Consider the following 17,153-nt stretch of genomic DNA (forward strand, 5'->3'; position numbering starts at 1 on the left):
CATTGCGGCTATTGAAAAGCGCTTTAAAAGACAAGACATTACGCATATGCTTGGCGAATACTGTTGGTCTATTTGTCGCGATACTGACACAAATGCTTACAAACGCAAAAATAAAAGGCCTAAGTTTCTTTATAAGCATTAAAATTGTAACAATTTTTAATTTTAATATAATAAAATTAATAAAAAAATTCGGGGTTTTATATCTCTATTGTAATGCGGAGTGAAATACCTTTCTTTTGATACCAACATCGGCATATCTGATGCAATTTTTTTTTTTTATTTCGAACAGGTGGCAACCCTGTGAAACATTGTCAGTGGCAACACCTAGGTGAAAAGTCTAGAAATGTGATACACTATCTGTGTGCCCAATTTCATTCAAATCGTTTAGCTAATCCTGAGATCGTGTGGCTATACAGATATGCATACAAGAATTGCTCGTTTAAAGTTATAAAATGCAAGAAAAAAAATTGTGACGTGTACATGAAAATCGCCGATACACGTGTATTTTTATTTTTTGTCCCCTTTCCGAAAAAGTATATTTGGTTCATAGGACAGAATGTGTTTAACGCGGTGTAATCACTAAAATATTGTGTTGATCAATTTGTTTATAAAATGTGTAATTTTTTCTTTTTCGTTTTAAATTTTCATTGTTTATTTTTTTTGTCAAAAATAAGTTTGCACTTTCTGAATTTGCGGCATTACTTATTTTAATGAAAAATTTTTGTCTGATTGATTACAAGGGGCTGTTAATTGCACGGCGCTAATTAAAGAAGCCACGTTTGAGCAGCTGTAGCGCCGCCGTTCTTATTTTTTGTTTCAAAAAAATTCTTGTACATGCATTTAAGCATGAATATTAATATGTAATTTATTTTAAGATAATAAATACTCTAAGTTTTTCGCAAAAAAATATTTTGAAAAACTCGTGGTCTGGAGGAGTGCCCCGCTTAATCCATAAGAGAGAAAGCGGTCGCTGCTACTCCCATGAAAATGCTTTTTCAAAATCTGTCTGCCGTTCGAAGGTCATATAAATTTGTATATACACACAGTCGAATAATTCAGAGGTTACCTATTTCCAGTACTCAAAATTCTTATCAACAGACTATTCTCTAGTACATGAAAAATTAAATTACTTCGGAACTGAAATATGAATAATGTCGCACTAGTAAATGATAGTTATTACATTTTTTAACTTTTTTCTCTATTTTTGAACTATTATCATGCCCACCTCAATATTGCGTCATATCAGATATATGACTCATATGTAGATATGTATGCACGATGTGAAACTACGAATGATATCTGTCAATTGTAATGACAGGCACACGTATACACACATGCATATGCGCCTAGGTATTTTGCATATATTTAGTTCAATATTCGCTCCATTAGTTACGTTTTGAATATGCATGTGCGCATCTAGCGGAAGTGGTCCTCTCAGCACGGCCAATGGTTACAAATAACATTTACACTAACCGCACACATGCAATTATGCACACACACACCCACACACAAACACACGAGCGCACAATGTAAATAATTTAATCGTTCCTAGCATAGAGCATAGAATCTCATTAACTGCGCTCTAAACTATGTCACTGTTCGCTTAACTACAAGACCAATGGGTAACTAAAATTGCATTATGCTTTATAAGCCTCTGGGCCTTTGCCTTTTAGTCCTGTGTTGCAGTAGGTATGTTATTGGTCGAGAGTTCAGTATCCGGTCAGTAGCTACCACACCGCGGGCAAAATGCTTAGTCACGCAGCTCATTGTGGTCATTGTGGCGTTGAAATATGGTTTTTGTTGTTGTGTAGCAGGCTTGTCGTATTCAATGATTGTCGTATTGTATGATGTATTTTTATATGGTGTAATATTGCATATTTGGTTTTGCAAGCGGAAACCGTGGTAAATCGAATTAAATATGTGCGTACATATAAACGTATATGGAAAATATGCCGATACTTATATTTTTATGTGGCAAATTTTAATGAACCAGTTTGGTAATTAATTACGATCCTATCAGATAGTAGCTTATATATATTGCAAGCTCGTTTAGGGCTGCTTTATGCGCAAAGGCGCATACACGCAATTTATTTTATTTTTATGTTTTTTTTTGTAATACCCGTTACGCAATACATTTAAAATGAATGCACACATACACACATACGCGCTAATGATAAACTACTTTTTGGCGACACTTCAACGCTGAACTTGTAATTATGCGCCCAAAAGTCGGCTTAAATTTCAGCATAAAAGCCTTTTTGTGTGCTTGGGTGTGTGAAAAACGATTCGCAACATATGTCACCGCATTGCTCCACCACTATTTGCTTGTTTTCCATCAACGTGGTCAACGCTGCAATTTTTTCTCATGTTTTTGTTTTTTTTTTGTTTTTTGCCATAAACACTGAAATGCAAAACTTGGTGCAGCAATCTCAGGCATTCTATTGTAAGCTGAAAAAAATTTAAATTAAAACGCCGCAACATATGCTAGAAACAAGAAGTTAAAAAAAAGCAAAGCTCACCATAAAAACTAAGCTAAAAATGAGCTGATAAAATAGGCGAACGTATACGAGTGCGTACAAATATTTGCACACGCCTATTCTCGTGTGTATGTATAAAGTGTGTGCACCCACCGATTGTTAAATAAATATAAAAAATACACATGCTCGATTGCGAAAGCCAAAGTATCCGGATTTGAAATTCGCTATATTCTATGTGCGTTTTTGCAACACGGCCGGTGGGTTAGCAACACCGAAAAATATACTACCTGCCAGACGTTTTTTTGAACGCGTTGCAATTTTTGAAAAAAAAGAAGCTTAAATAAAAGCTGGGTTTAAGGTTTCCATTCAAATTTAATGCATCAAATGCCGAAAAATGCAATTTTGTAAAGGTCCCTGACAACTGATTTCTAACTACAACAATTATGAATGTGACTTCGTAACCATTTCGGATTGCGATTTTCAGCTGATCAATATCGGCTACTATTTCGAAATCCAAAAATTATTGATTAGATAATCCAATTTTGAATAATATAGTTTTTGTAATATTGTAGCCATTTCAATCTCGAATTATTTGCTTGAGACTTAATATAATTTTCTAACTGTTTGAATTTTTTTTGCTTGCCAAAATTTTGAAACAACGATTATATTAGAAGAATAACGATTATGTTACCCATTCTGCACATCGATTTTCTTCTTCTTCTTCATCTCTTTTTCTTCTTCATCTTCTTTTTCTTATTCATATTCTTCTTCTTCTCCCTGATTGGCACAATAACCGCTTACGCGATTTTGACCGAGTTTAACAAAGCGCGCCAATCGTTTCTTTCTCATGCTGACCGCCGTCAGTTGGGCACACCCAGTGAAATCAAGTCTTTCTCCAACACAGAGGAGCCCTTCCTCTTCCTCTGCTACCACCAGCTGATACCGCATCGAATAGTAATTTGTATCCATTGGGATGACATGACCCAGCTAGCGGCTACGTCTTTATTCGCTGCGCTATGTCTATGTAGTCGTAAAGCTCATACAGCTCCATCGACTGCGATATTCGCTGTTACCGCATCACATACTTTCAGAGCCGGAGCGTTTGTATCCATTCGGACGTCAAGACCCAGCCAACGTAGCCGCTGTATCTTTATTCGCTACACTATGTCTATGTCGTCGTAAAGTTTAAACAGCTCATCGTTCCATCCCCTGCCATATTCGTGGTTGCCAACGTGCAAATGTCCAAAAATCTTGAGCAGAATCTTTCTCTCAAACACTCCAAACGACGCCTCACCGGGTATTGCCATCGTCCAAGCTTCTGCGCCATACGTTAGAATGGGTCTGATAAGAGCCTTGTAAAGTGTTAGTTTGGTTCGTCGAGACTTTACCACTCAATGGCCTACTTAGTCCAAAGTAACACTTGTTGGCAGGAGAGATCCTCCTTTGAATTTCAAAGTTGACATTATTACATTAATGTGATTTTCTAACGAATTATGATTAATTTTATTCTCTACTAATCAAATCTGAATCAGAAATCTAAATTAGATATTATCTAAAACATTTATTAGGGAAATAAAATAAAAATTAAATTAAAATATAGAAAAAAATTAGATTTCACAATGAATCTTATTGATACTATTTCGTAATAATTTCAGAATTCCAGCTCATACTTATATATTAAAAGTCACATCGTTACAACTTCAGGCTGAACTTTTTTACCAAGGTCTAAATAAAATATTCTAATGAAAGGCGAAAACTGTTTCGTAAAAGTTTCGTTAACTAAATTTTAATGTGGATAATTTTTGTTAATTAATAGAATCGGAATATTTATAGCAGCTGTGGCTGCTTTTCATTTTCTTAATTAAAAAAAAATTGTATTAAATAATAAACAAGACTTATAAAAACTCGTAAAATTTTCTAGTACTAATACTAATTCGAAGCCGACTAGATTATGGTTCTCCAATATGGAACCCATTCTACCAGTGTCATATAAATAAAATTGAAAGAGTCCAAAAAGACTTTACCAAATATGCGTTGTGTAAACTGCGCTAGCTTAAAGGGCTCCCTAGTTATATAGGCAGACGCAAATTGATTGGACTGCAAAGCCTTGAGGACAGACGAATCAACTTTTCGATTCTCTTCGTGTACAATCTTTTAAATTTCAATATAAATTGCTGTGAGTTACAGAATTTAATTACATATCAAACAGAGCACAATGATTTAAGGCAGGTTCGTTTATTTGTAGATCAACGGTATAGAACTTAGTATGCCCTCAATGAACCAATGGTGAGATGCATTCGATTCTGCAACAATTATCCTAGCCTCGACTTTAGACTAAGTTTATATAATTTTAGGCAGCAATTGTTTATAATCTTTAACTAATAATTAAAACTGACTTAGACTGAATAAACGGAATATAATTTCACAGCTGTGTATTGGCTTGTAAATGGCTTCCGGTAAAATGTTGCTAGCAACATTGATTGCCATATGAGAAGAAACGTCAAATTTCAACGCCCCATAATCAGTTGGCAAATTTTTGTAAGAAACGTATTTTTAAACAAATTAATACACATACACATATATCAACAGAAAAAAAAATAAAAAATTTACTTTCACTGCGAAGACATTTCGCTTAAAACCACCAAATCTTCTGAGTATTCGAACTCAAAAACTTCACTCGCAAAAGAGCTGTTAGTTTTCGCTCAATTTTAAATGTCATGTGAATTTGGAATAGGTGTCAAAAGATGTGGGGCGGTGTTTTCACGAGGGTACTACTGGGTACTGGGTACACTACTTTGCCATGAAATACAAACGAAATTTCACGCATATTTCATGACAATGCAATTTGTATAGATTTTGACAACCTTTTCATGTGAAACACGAACGTAGTACCAAGTTTAACCTGAGAATATAATCCAATGGTACCTACAGGTTCCACAAGGAGGAAGATGAAACAGCCAAATATTTGTTGGCATCGTGCCTAGCATTGATGCATTAGTGTCACGAACACCTGGGTAAACATACCTGTACAAGTATATTATCGGAAGAGGAAATAAATCTCAATAAAGCAGGACGAATGCTAAAATTTATTAAGGAAGTTAAATACAAGAAAATTCTCTAATTCCTTGAAGTGGGCACAATAAATATTTCAGGTCTCAGAGCTAAATCCTCTCATAATAATAATAATAAAAAAAGAGAAAGAAAATGTGCGACACCGTCAGGGGAAAAAAACCATTATAACAGGTGTCAAATTCAATGGGCAATAAAACTGAGTATCCACGTTTTAAATTTAAATTCTAATAAAATCAAAATAAATGAGAGTTAAAAAACAAAAGAAAAGTAATTTACACCACTGGTCAAGTTTCTGCGATTCTATTATTTTGTCCGTTATGTTTTAAAAGGCCTCTTCTATTCGCCACCTCTCTGCTCGACTAACTTGACGAAAAATTTGCATGTGAAAACAGCAGCTAAGCTATAGAGCAAGATTTCCCACTAGCGAGTATGACGGTACTTCACAAAACTGGTATAAATCACTATTTCAAAGAGCAATTTTTATTTTAGGCAGCTCTATTCTAGTGCTGCCAAGTTGTTTTATACCACTTATACCAATTGTTTCATTTCACTTGCTAACGCTTGGTGAAAGGAAGAGGCCTTATGTCGGATAAATGAAATATCGTAGCAGTTTCGAGAAAAAATTATGTAGCCAAATGTGATTTCCTTCCTTGTTGAAATATTTACTGTGAAGATATACAATAAAAGATGTAAGAATATAGAGAACAGCGTTGCCGATTGCCGATTTTTTTTTTTTTTTTTGGAAATGGCTTTTTTCTACCTTTCACATCATAAATATCCGAACTCTTCAAAGGTCTGTCTTTATATACATATATTGCTTCTATACAGAGGCATACCTGGAGGAAGTAGCGCCCATGCCAGTCCCTCAGCCGTCAATATTTATTTTTTTCAAAATCAATGTCCTCGAACCTCACGACTTCTGACATTTGATCGCGATGGGCAATATCGGGAGTTGAGTCGAACATGAGACCATAATACTTAGCCACATGAATGCTTTTAAGTAAACGTTGGCGAACAACAGCTGCCATAAGGTAAAGAAATTCATTCTGATACTTTCAACGTTTCTCAGGTGTTCTTTCATAACAGGATCGAATACCGTTACTAGTTTCAGCAAACCAAGAAAATTTCCGACATTAGAGTTGTCAAGCGTATGATTTAGGTACTCTCTGTGTCCTCGCAGAGCCAAATTTTGAGTAGCTAGAACCTTGATGCAATGAAGAATCCTTGTCAAAATTTCACGCCATTTAAGTTTTTCTGCCTCGAACTGTGACAATATTCGTGCATCAACAAAACCTTCATTTCGAGTAAAATGTAGCTCCATTTCTTTCCACTGTACAAAATGCGATGATTCTTGGAGTTTTCACGAATGATGATCGTCTCGGGTGCCTTCCGCAGATAAATCCCCTTTCTTTCTCCAAGGATGACTGAAGTTCCGAATTTGAAAACGGAATGCAGCAAAGAAAAAATGATAATTTTTTTAACGGGGAGTACTCCAGCCAAGATCGAGTAACTTCTTCACCACGTCCATCTCCTAACTTTTTCTTGAACCAACGAACGATTGTTTTTTGGTAGAAATGGCTCGTCAGAGTTTTGAAAATATTTCCAACCAAGCTTAATTATTTCTGGCCTGGTTGTGTTGCTTACTATTGCCCTCCCGGAATTCTCATCAAATTTCAGATGTCCGATGTCATAGTATTGAGTCAGGTTTTCTATTTCACTATTAAGTTTTTCGAAATCATTTGTATGTATAAAGTTATTTTCTGGTAATTTTTTAATTACAGAGTCGACAATCCTGAATTCTTGTATCTTTATTTAAAACTGAAGTACAAATCGCGATTGAATATACATTGAATATACAAATTTGAGGGGTAACTTTGCGCCCCCTAGAGTGGCGCCTATGGCACGTGCCCTGCTTGGCATACCCTAGTTACGCCACTGCTTCTGTATCACTTCCAAAGCTGCTGTAAATTTTGTTTGCGTTTGTCACTAAGCTCGACAATTTTACCATCTCTCAATCGACAAAGAATGTTACAGTAGTCTGAGCGATGGTTCGAAGACTTTTCATTTTATTTTCAATAAAATAATTATTTTCATAAAAAGTTGCTTATTATTGAAAAAAAGGGGGCATTCTTAAGCTTATCAATATGAACAACATATATGCGAAAATGTTGTTGGATGTTTTTATTAAGATTTTGTTCATACATTTTTTTTCAAATTATAATGAAAAATAGACTATTCAAAATTATGCCAATAGTTCAATAGTGCGAGTTCACGTCTTATTAATACGTATTTGTATCTTCCTCTCAAAAATATAACTTTCTCTTCGAATTTTTTACGAAAAATCGCAATTTCAAAAATGTCATCAACTTTTGTTTACTGTGGACCGGTGGTTTTTCACACGTAAATAAATATTCCCACGCGCTCGTACAGAACCAGGCACAATAGCTTGCGCCCATTACGTGGTTAACGCCAATAAACGCACGTTGTTGTTGTGGTTTCTGCCATTTCCCTTTTTTCTGTAAACAAGAAGCACAGCTATCCTATCAACATATTTCGTTGCTCTTTTTGTGTGTCCAGCTGTTGCCGAAATTGTCAAAAATGGAAATTTGTTGCTGCAACCTCAACCATTTGGCTGCTGGCTACTAGTCGGCTGCCGTCAGCTCTATTGTTTTAGCGTTTTCTTTTTTTTTCCTTGACTTTTTTGTTTCGCTTTAACGACATTGTGCCCCAAATCGTTGTTTTTGTTTGGCTGAAAACAGTGCTTATTTTTTCGGCTATGAAATTCTCACAAGCCGCTGCAAAATCCAAAAATTTCATCGAAAAGCTGCAAATGTGTGCGAAGCCATTTCGGTGTTGGTCAAATAACCATAAAATCATACTCCGTGTATATGCGTGAGTTTGTTTGTACATATATATGTATGCAGGTTTTTAAATACTCATATACTTGGCAGCTTAAGTTACTAGCAAAAATCGCGTCCTGCTAATAAACGATCCGGATTTTCTTTTAACTGTGTTGCCTGAATTGGAAAATTGCAGGTTATTTTTTGTGGTGGCAATGGCAGTTTGTATTGTATATACAAACATACACGCACATCTAAAATACGCAAACTATTAGATTTTTGTTGACTGAGAGATGGTAGCATAGAAAAGTTGGTAAAATATTTCAGAAAAGTTAAAGCATTGTTTAAGTTTTTTTAAAGTGAAACTTCTTAGGCGTCGATGGACGAGCGAGAATGGAAATTTCAAGGCCATGCAACGTTTTGGGCATTTACGTTCTGCGAGAGAGAAAAAAGATATAACGTAGAGGAAAAGAAGAGAGAGAGCTATACCTTATATATACACATCTTTGATGCACTTTAGGCTACTTTTCCTGAGTTTTTCCATGTGGTTGCTAATTTCTAGTGAGAAATCACACTGCCTACTTTTTGGCGCTTGTTTGTTGGTGCAAACTTGTAGGAAATATATTTTTGGTGCCTACTTTTTGGCGTTATATGGTTTTGGCTGTTTGCGGCATTTTTTGTTCCCAATTTATTTGGCCCTTTTTTTTGTGCCTACATTTTGGCGCTTATTTCCGTTTCTTGGCTAGTGCTTGTGCGTACTATAAAGTGCTATCCATTCCGGCGTCGGATTTATTAGTATTGCCTTGCGGTAATTTGTGCCGTTGCTGCGGTCCTGGAATCGCTGCGTTTGTGCGGGTGATAAACGCTCGGAGTAGTGCGCATTGTTGCCACGGTTTGTGTCCGGCGTTTACCTACACCGGTCGACCTTCTCCGTTTTTGTTGTAAATTTTGTCTATTTGTACTCTCTGCGAATGTAGTGAATTTATATAGATATATATTCTTTCTCACTCTCTCTCTCTCATTCTCTCTCGGGTCTCTCCCTCTTCCTTTATCTGACTTGAAAGTTTCACTTCTGTTATGTGTACTACGCTACACGGCACTTTTTTAATGAACTTACTAAACCTAAACTTACTAATACTCTCGCAATGATTCCGTGATTGATTCTTTATTATAGTCAGTCTACCTGCTGAACAATGCACTTAACTCAGCGGTCCTTAACCACTTTCATATTAACAAACAGAATCATCAAAATCATTTGATGAAGTCTTCTAAATAAGCCTGTGTATCGACGATGCTGATATTTGCATATAACGTGAATTTTTTCGCTGGAGAAAACTCGGAATGTTTGCAAATAAGTAGTAATCTCTGATGAATATGGGAGATGATAAAGCAATGCCTGGAGGATGATACAATGCCTTCAATTTGATAGTCGTTTTCATCGATGTATTCGCCGCGGCGTTGTCGTGGTCATTGTTCGGATAAGATATTGATGATGCATTCATTGGTGAACTTTATTTTGCCATCTTGCACAACGACTTTTTAAATTTTGATTTTTCATGTTTTTCGGAGTGCTGGTCTCAGAAGAATGTCCACTCTGCTCAACATCTGCGGTAGTTTTGTGACAACTTCTATGACAATGGCAAACCTCCGAGTGTATTTCTGCTATGAAATCTCATAAAAAATATATGCCGTTCGGAGTCGACTTAAAACTGTAGGTCCCTCCATTTGTGAAACAACTTTGTGACGGTCGTCCATCCAATAACGTTTGTTGTTCCAGAAACATTCGATGATGTGCGTCAATTGATAAGATCGTCTTGTCACATATTCTGAGATAAATGCATCCTTGGACATTAGTGGGATCATCAAATATTCAGTATTGCATGAATATTTGGGCGTCAAAAAGATTTGTTCTCGTTGAATCCCGCATAATTTGACAATCGCCCGGAAAAGTGTTCATGTCGATTGGTGTAAAGAAATGTTGAAGAAACTCAGCCGGGGTGATTCAAAGCATATCTATGGCATCGTGTACCAAATTGCCGAATGAGTACATGGACAATCACATAGGCAGATGACGTAATGACAGACAGATGACGTAATGAACCGCCTGCAGAATCGCCCGACAAGTGTGCCCGACTCACTATACTAAATGCACGGAATCTTTCTTCTCTTCTTAATTGGCGCGATAACCGCTTACGCGATTTTGGTCGAGTTTAATAAAGCGCGCCAGTCGTTTCTTTCTCGTGCTAACCGGCGTGAAATGGGCACACCAAGTGAAACCATGTCCTTCTCCAACTGATCTTTCCAACGCAAAGGAGGCCTTCCTCTTCCTCTGTTACCACCAGTTGGTACCGCATCAAATACTTTCAGAGCCGGAGCGTTTGTATCCATTCGGACGACATGACCCAGCCAGCGTAACCGCTGGATCTTTATTCGCTGCGCTATGTCTATGGCGTCGTGCACAGTCTTAGCACACTGATCTCAGTTTTAGCGGGGCATTAATAGGTAGGCACGCCCAGAAGCTGTCTGGATGAGGAAGAGAAGGAGACGATCTCGCACCTTCTGTGCCATTCCGAACGTAGGTTTATTATTCTAGATAGACAATTTTTTAGTGAATGGGAAGGTCTTAGTTCTACAGAAATCAGAGATGTTCTAATATTTTTGCCAAGCACTCACTGGTTTTAGAAGAGATAGGGATAACAAAACCTAACCTATGACATCGAAATCGGTGAGGTATCTACGCGTAAGCACCGGAAATAAAACAGCAATCGGTAGTATGACTGTTCCAAGATGTGCTTAATCCAACAAAAGGTGTTCGCAAAAGAAGCATCTCAAGGCAAATGGTCGCCTGTTTTTTCGGAAAGTCTGGTAATATCGCAACTGTACCACTAGTGAAACTTAAGATAGTCAATTTTGAGTGGTCCTCAAATATTTGTTTGTCAGAAGTTTTCGTAGAATTAAGAAAAAGTAACTGCCGCAGATCAATCATCCTTCACCAAGTTAATGCGGGCTCTCACCTATCGGCTCACACAAGAGAGTTTTTGAGCACTCAAAAGATCTAAGTAATTGGTATCTGCCTTGCAGCCCTAATTCGGCACCTAATGATTTCTTTTTATTTCGAAACAGCAAAAATGTTTTTCCTTTTGGAGAAATCCACTTCCAAGTGATTGTTGATGGACATTTCACTCCATGTATTTTGTGTCATTCTGTTCAGTGAAGTTTTTCAGGTTGAGACATTATTCTATCAATATATATTAGAAACTGATTGTATACTTTTATTCTTTGAATTAAATTTGACTCCATTCAGAAAGTTCTGCTGAGACCTCAGCCAATGATAATTTAATGTCATGGCAATGTAAGGAATGCATCAAATCTGCCCAGTCAAGCGCTTCCAATTAACGATTCGATATCAAGGTTGATTGTTGTTTTTTTTTTTTTGTAAACTTCACTAAACCTAGCGAAATCGCTTAGCCTCTCAATTTTTGGCGGCCATCTTAACTATCAGTAGGCCCAAAGGAGAATGACATTCTTCGTTACATTGGATCAGGTGCAAAGCGTTTTGGCCTTATTTCTGTTTTTCATTCGCCTTAGAACTGATGAGCTTTTTTAGAGAAAAAAAAACCAAAAATAACCACTTCGCAAAATAAACTTATTTCATTTGCCTATCCTGCATTTCCTTAAGGCGCATTCCAGAAGCATAGGTGCCGTTGCGGGTGTTCGAGTGAGCAGCAAAGAAAGATGTGAAAGTTAGCAAATACAGACAAATTTCCCTCCACTCCAACATACTCGCACGTGAACTCTGCCACTTTCTCTCTCGTTTCACTGGTACGTAGCAGTTTGTGTTGGATTTACGCATCTTCTTAATTACTTGTGGGAAATGGAGTTAAAAATTTTGTTGATGATGGCGTTGGTGGTAATGGCAAATGCAAATTAAGTCACCGCCAGTTGTTGCTAATGACTTCAAATTTTCAAAAACAAAAAAAAAGAAAAACCAAAACTAACCTTAGCCAGTGGTATGTGCATTGTTCCGTCAACCCATTACGCTAGCTCGTTCGCCGTGTGCTTCCGGCGTCCGTTGCAATTATGGCGGAAATTGTAATTTTAACTATTTTAAAAGTTTACTTTATGAATTTTAATAGAGTTGTCAACATGATAAAGAGAGGAAATATTGTAAGGTGTCCCTTGAATTCATATATTTAAGGAGTAACATACGTCCAGTAGCGCCAGAAATGCGCTAAAAGAAAAACTGTTTTTAGAAGGGATAACAATAGAAATAAATATAAAAAATTGTGATATTGTTTATTCATACTTAAACTTTATAAAAACATTTATTTTAATTGTTCCTTACCAAAATTAGTATATAAAAAATCACGAGGCCCGAAGTACAATGAAAAAAATTGCTCCACGGTCTGCATCATTTCTCCTTGAAATGTTAATGGATCTTTAAAAAGTAAAAAAATTCTTGTAAGATATTTTGAATACCGAAAAATTTTGCAATTTACGGCATTTTAAAATAAGTAACGTTTTACGTCAAAAATGTCACACTTCAATTATGTTTATAAAATTTTTTAATAAAAATATCAAAAATCCGAAGAAATAGAGAAACCACTTTTGAATATTTATAAACAAAAAACCGAATCAAAAAATATTAAAAACTGTATGAGTTATCATGCAGACCGTGCCGGGAAAAGTAGTTTCAAGAAAATCGAGTTTAAAGTTTGAGGTACAGGAGCGCGCGGACCGCTCTCAACCTAGTTAATAGGCTGTAGAAGCTATAATATTGAGAAGTTCCGCATGAAAATTTCACAGTATATTCTTAAGATACTATACTTTCGAAATATGGAAAAAAAATCGATTTTTTGAAAATTTCCGGAAGTATGTAATCTTTAAAAATTACAAAGGATAGAAACTTTAATGGATTCACTTTTTTAAATTAAAATTATTATAAAACCCTGTCTTCGAAATAAAAAGGTAAAAAGTACCTAATAATTAAAGAAATTAGTATGTACTTTATTGTGCTTATGAAACGTATGTTAAAGCATTACAGCATTTACTTTAAAATTGTTAAAATCCAATTTCAAAATTCGCCTCCGAGTAACTCTTGTCTTTTTTGAAAACGCTATGGCCTAAATACGACATTAACAGCTTAAGGTGATGGAAATCCCCTGCCATTCAATATCCAAACTCATTGCGGTGTTCACTGGTCACCGGGTGATCGGTACTCATGCGGAAAAGCTTGGAATTCCGTACAACCCCTATTGAAGAAGCTGGGGAAATCCTGCAGAGAAAGAGACAGTTGAACACTTTCTGTGCAAATGTCCGGCTCTGGCGGCTAGGCGCTTGAGAGTCCTTAGCGTGCCCTTTGGGGATAGTTTGAAGAAATTCTCCAGCCTAGATCCCTTTTCTCTCCTCCACTACATCAACAGCACTGGATGGCTGTAGACGGTTTTTTCTTCCCTAAATTTTTTCGCAGGTAGTGGTCCACATTATGGTATCAAAACGGCGCGTAAGTACTACTTGCAGGGTACCTGTGGTACTCTTGCCATCTAACCTTTCTACCTACCTAATTCTTGTCTTGTACTAAATACCATCGGCTTTTCAGCCTGTATGTTTTAGGAGCCACCAAATCTCTTGCTGCTCCTTGGCTCCACCAATTCAAATTTCAATTTCAACTCTTGTCTTATATAATAAATTAGGACGACTAAAACATCACTTGCTTTTGCTTGGTTACATATTGCATGTGCGTTTGTCCTCATCTCTACTAAAACCAGTGTGTAATTTTCACTATTATAGAAGGTCTCTCATTTTCACAGCACTGATATCATCTAATTTATTTAAAAATTGTCTACCTAAAATGGTAAATCTACGTCTGGATAGAGCAGGACAATGACACAGGAAGTGCAAGATCGTCTCTTCCTCATCTAGACAGCTTCTGCAGAAGTCAGGTGTTTGCACGCCCATCCTCTGGGTGTCTGCCTGTTAATTACAATATATGTAATTATATCATATTCCGTTATAACGGAAATTAGTGTGCTTTGTGTATGCGTAGTATTTTAGCATAATAATGGAGAAATTTACCAAGACCGTTATCTGTCGTTTTCCTAAACCCCCCGTTTGACACCTTTTTTAAAACCTTCGGTTGGGCACCCGAATCTGGCCTATTTTGTCCTATTAGAGTATCCTTTTTAAAAGGTTATATCCATAAATCGAAAAAAAAATTAAATTTTAGGGATCTACGTCGTTAGCTAGAATAGAGATATATTAAATGCACGTTCAAAGTCGAAAAAGCCAGTCGGGCCAGTCCCGGGTGCGCAACGGAGATTCAATGTAAGTCAAAGATATGTACCTGCTGCCACCGAAGTAATCGATTCTTCTTACTTACTTACATACGAAACTGTTTGTACTTAATATTTTCCCAACTGAGGGTTTGTTGTTGTAGCAGCTTTGCCAAACCTTCTGTCCACCACCGGTTTAGTCTAAGATTTCCGGCGGTACCGCAAATGAATTGTTTTGAACGCGTAGGTTGGTTTAAGTGGGCATCGGAAAAGATTCTTGCTATCGCGTCGAGCTGATTCTTATAGCGGCCATTTGTTCTATGTTTACTCTGCTTAATAGTCCGAATTTTATTTTATTAACATCCAGCCCCTGGTAAAAAATGACAATTTGACTCATCATCAAAAAATAAAATTTAAGTAAGAAACAAAAGAAATCTAAGAGAAGTCTGTATACATATGTAGGAATAGGAAACAAATCAAAATATGTTCATTGAACAATAAATAAAAAAATATATTAATTTCGCTTCACATTTTGCACGCGAAATGAAGCAATGTTGTTATCAAATTGGCACAAGTGCCTGATGATACGAAATTGGTGCTTAGTAGTATAAAACTAGCCTGTCAATCACTTATTTTTTGTTTCGTTAATGCTCCACGAAAATTAGATATACGAGAAATATCTGGATTTATAACTAGCCACCGGTACCGTGAAAGCGAGGCTGCAGAGGCAAATGCTTAAGGGCGATGCATTGTGGAGGGCGGCAAACAGACACAATGAGCTTCAAATAATGAATGAATGGAACGTCTGTCCTGATGTGTGGAGGTATTTTTAATAAGTGTTGTTGTGGAGAGCAGATATTATACTATACAATATCGCACATAGATCAAATCTCTACTATTATTCGTTATGTGTCGTTAAGTCCTAATGAAAACAATCAATGAACATTTTTGTTTTTTTTTCATGCATGGATTCAACGAGAGCTGGAATTACAAATAATATTATTGCTGAATTAAAAAATATAAAAAATAAACAGTATCAAATTGTTTCGTATATTTCTCAAAAACGGCCTCGGTCGGTAGTCTAGCGTAAGTGCACTAGCCTGCCCTTCCAGAGGTTGTGGCTTCGAATCCCACGTAAAGCACGGTCCTCGCACTTTTCCAAAAACAAAAAACAAAAATCTCATTCCTCAAACCCAAAAACGTATCCTTTCCATCTTACTCCCGCACAATAATAGTCAGCGCATTATTTGCATTGTGGCTACTAAAACAAGCAAAAACAAAGAAAAGCACACTGTTACACATTGCAACAGTGGCGCTAGCAAGAGGAAGCGGGCAGCCGCGGTAGTAGCCCAGGCACACCACTTTAGTGAAGTCCTCAACCGTCTGTGTGATCCTTCTGGTAGAAAAATGTGACAAACAGATGGCGCTCCAAGTAGTCGGAACACGTTGTTCCTAAACAACGACAGATGGGCATTCCCACTACTTAGGACTGATAGCGGCAGGCTAATCACCTACCCTGTCAGAAATCAAATAGATTAACGAAACCAACGTAAGACAAGTCTTGTCGAGGCCCTGGGCTCCAGAGAGGAGTGAACAAGGAAAAAATGCTGAAAATTACCGAAACGCTGGGCGATATTAAAAAAAAGTTGCTGAACAATATTCTCTCGAAAATAAATGTTATTTTCAAGTCAATCACGATCACTTTAAACCTCATTGTCAAAATAAAAAATTGGAATGACTACAAGAGACAAGCATTTTAAATATCGTTCGTCTATCCTATTTTGCCTTCTCCAAGTTACAAAAACGCGCTGAACGTTTATCGAAAGTGAATAGGCTGCGTTTTATTTGATTTACACTCGACTTTGTGCATACCGAAATTGCATTTACTTCGACCAAATATGGCAATAAGGAATTGTCCGTTATTTGATTAAGTTGCTCGTTTATGTTCATTGATTAAATCAAATCATTACTTCATGATGGCGGGGAAAAATCCCTGAATTTGGTATTGGACGAATTCATCCCAGCTTAAAACCTTGTATGCCATTCGAGTTGCCACCAGATTCGGCTAAATGTTTTCACTTTGCTTTGAATGCAGCCACATTTTGGGAGTTTGCCAAAGCCTGCCTTTGTACGTACATATGTATATCTGGTCCATCCAATTTCTCTAAAATAAATATAGCCGCTGGCCATCGTAGCCGAATGGATTGGTACGTGACTACTATTCGGAATACGTAGATACGAATCTGCGTGAAGCACTAAAAATTAAGAAATAAGTTTTTTCTAATAGCTGCCCTACCTCGGTAGGTGATGGCAAACCTCCGAGTGTTTTTCTGCCATGAAAAAGCTCATCATACAAATTTGCTTGCCATTTGGAGCCAACTTAAAACTGTAGGTGCCTCCATTTGCGGAACAACATGAAGATGCACGCCCCAAATAGAAGGAGTAGCTCGGCTAAAACACCCAAAAAGGGAGCCAATTATATTTGTATATAA

The 17,153-nt window shown here is 36.8% G+C and overlaps 1 protein-coding gene across 15 annotated transcripts in view; it reads left to right on the forward strand.

Moving 5' to 3' along the window:
* LOC128861275 (bifunctional heparan sulfate N-deacetylase/N-sulfotransferase) overlaps nucleotides 1-17,153 on the forward strand; it is a 377,981-nt gene that overhangs the window by 319,213 nt on the left and 41,615 nt on the right. The window lies entirely within an intron of this gene.

The sequence above is a fragment of the Anastrepha ludens genome, chromosome 4 (assembly GCF_028408465.1).
Source record: "Anastrepha ludens isolate Willacy chromosome 4, idAnaLude1.1, whole genome shotgun sequence".
Classification (NCBI taxonomy): Eukaryota; Metazoa; Arthropoda; class Insecta; order Diptera; family Tephritidae; genus Anastrepha; species Anastrepha ludens.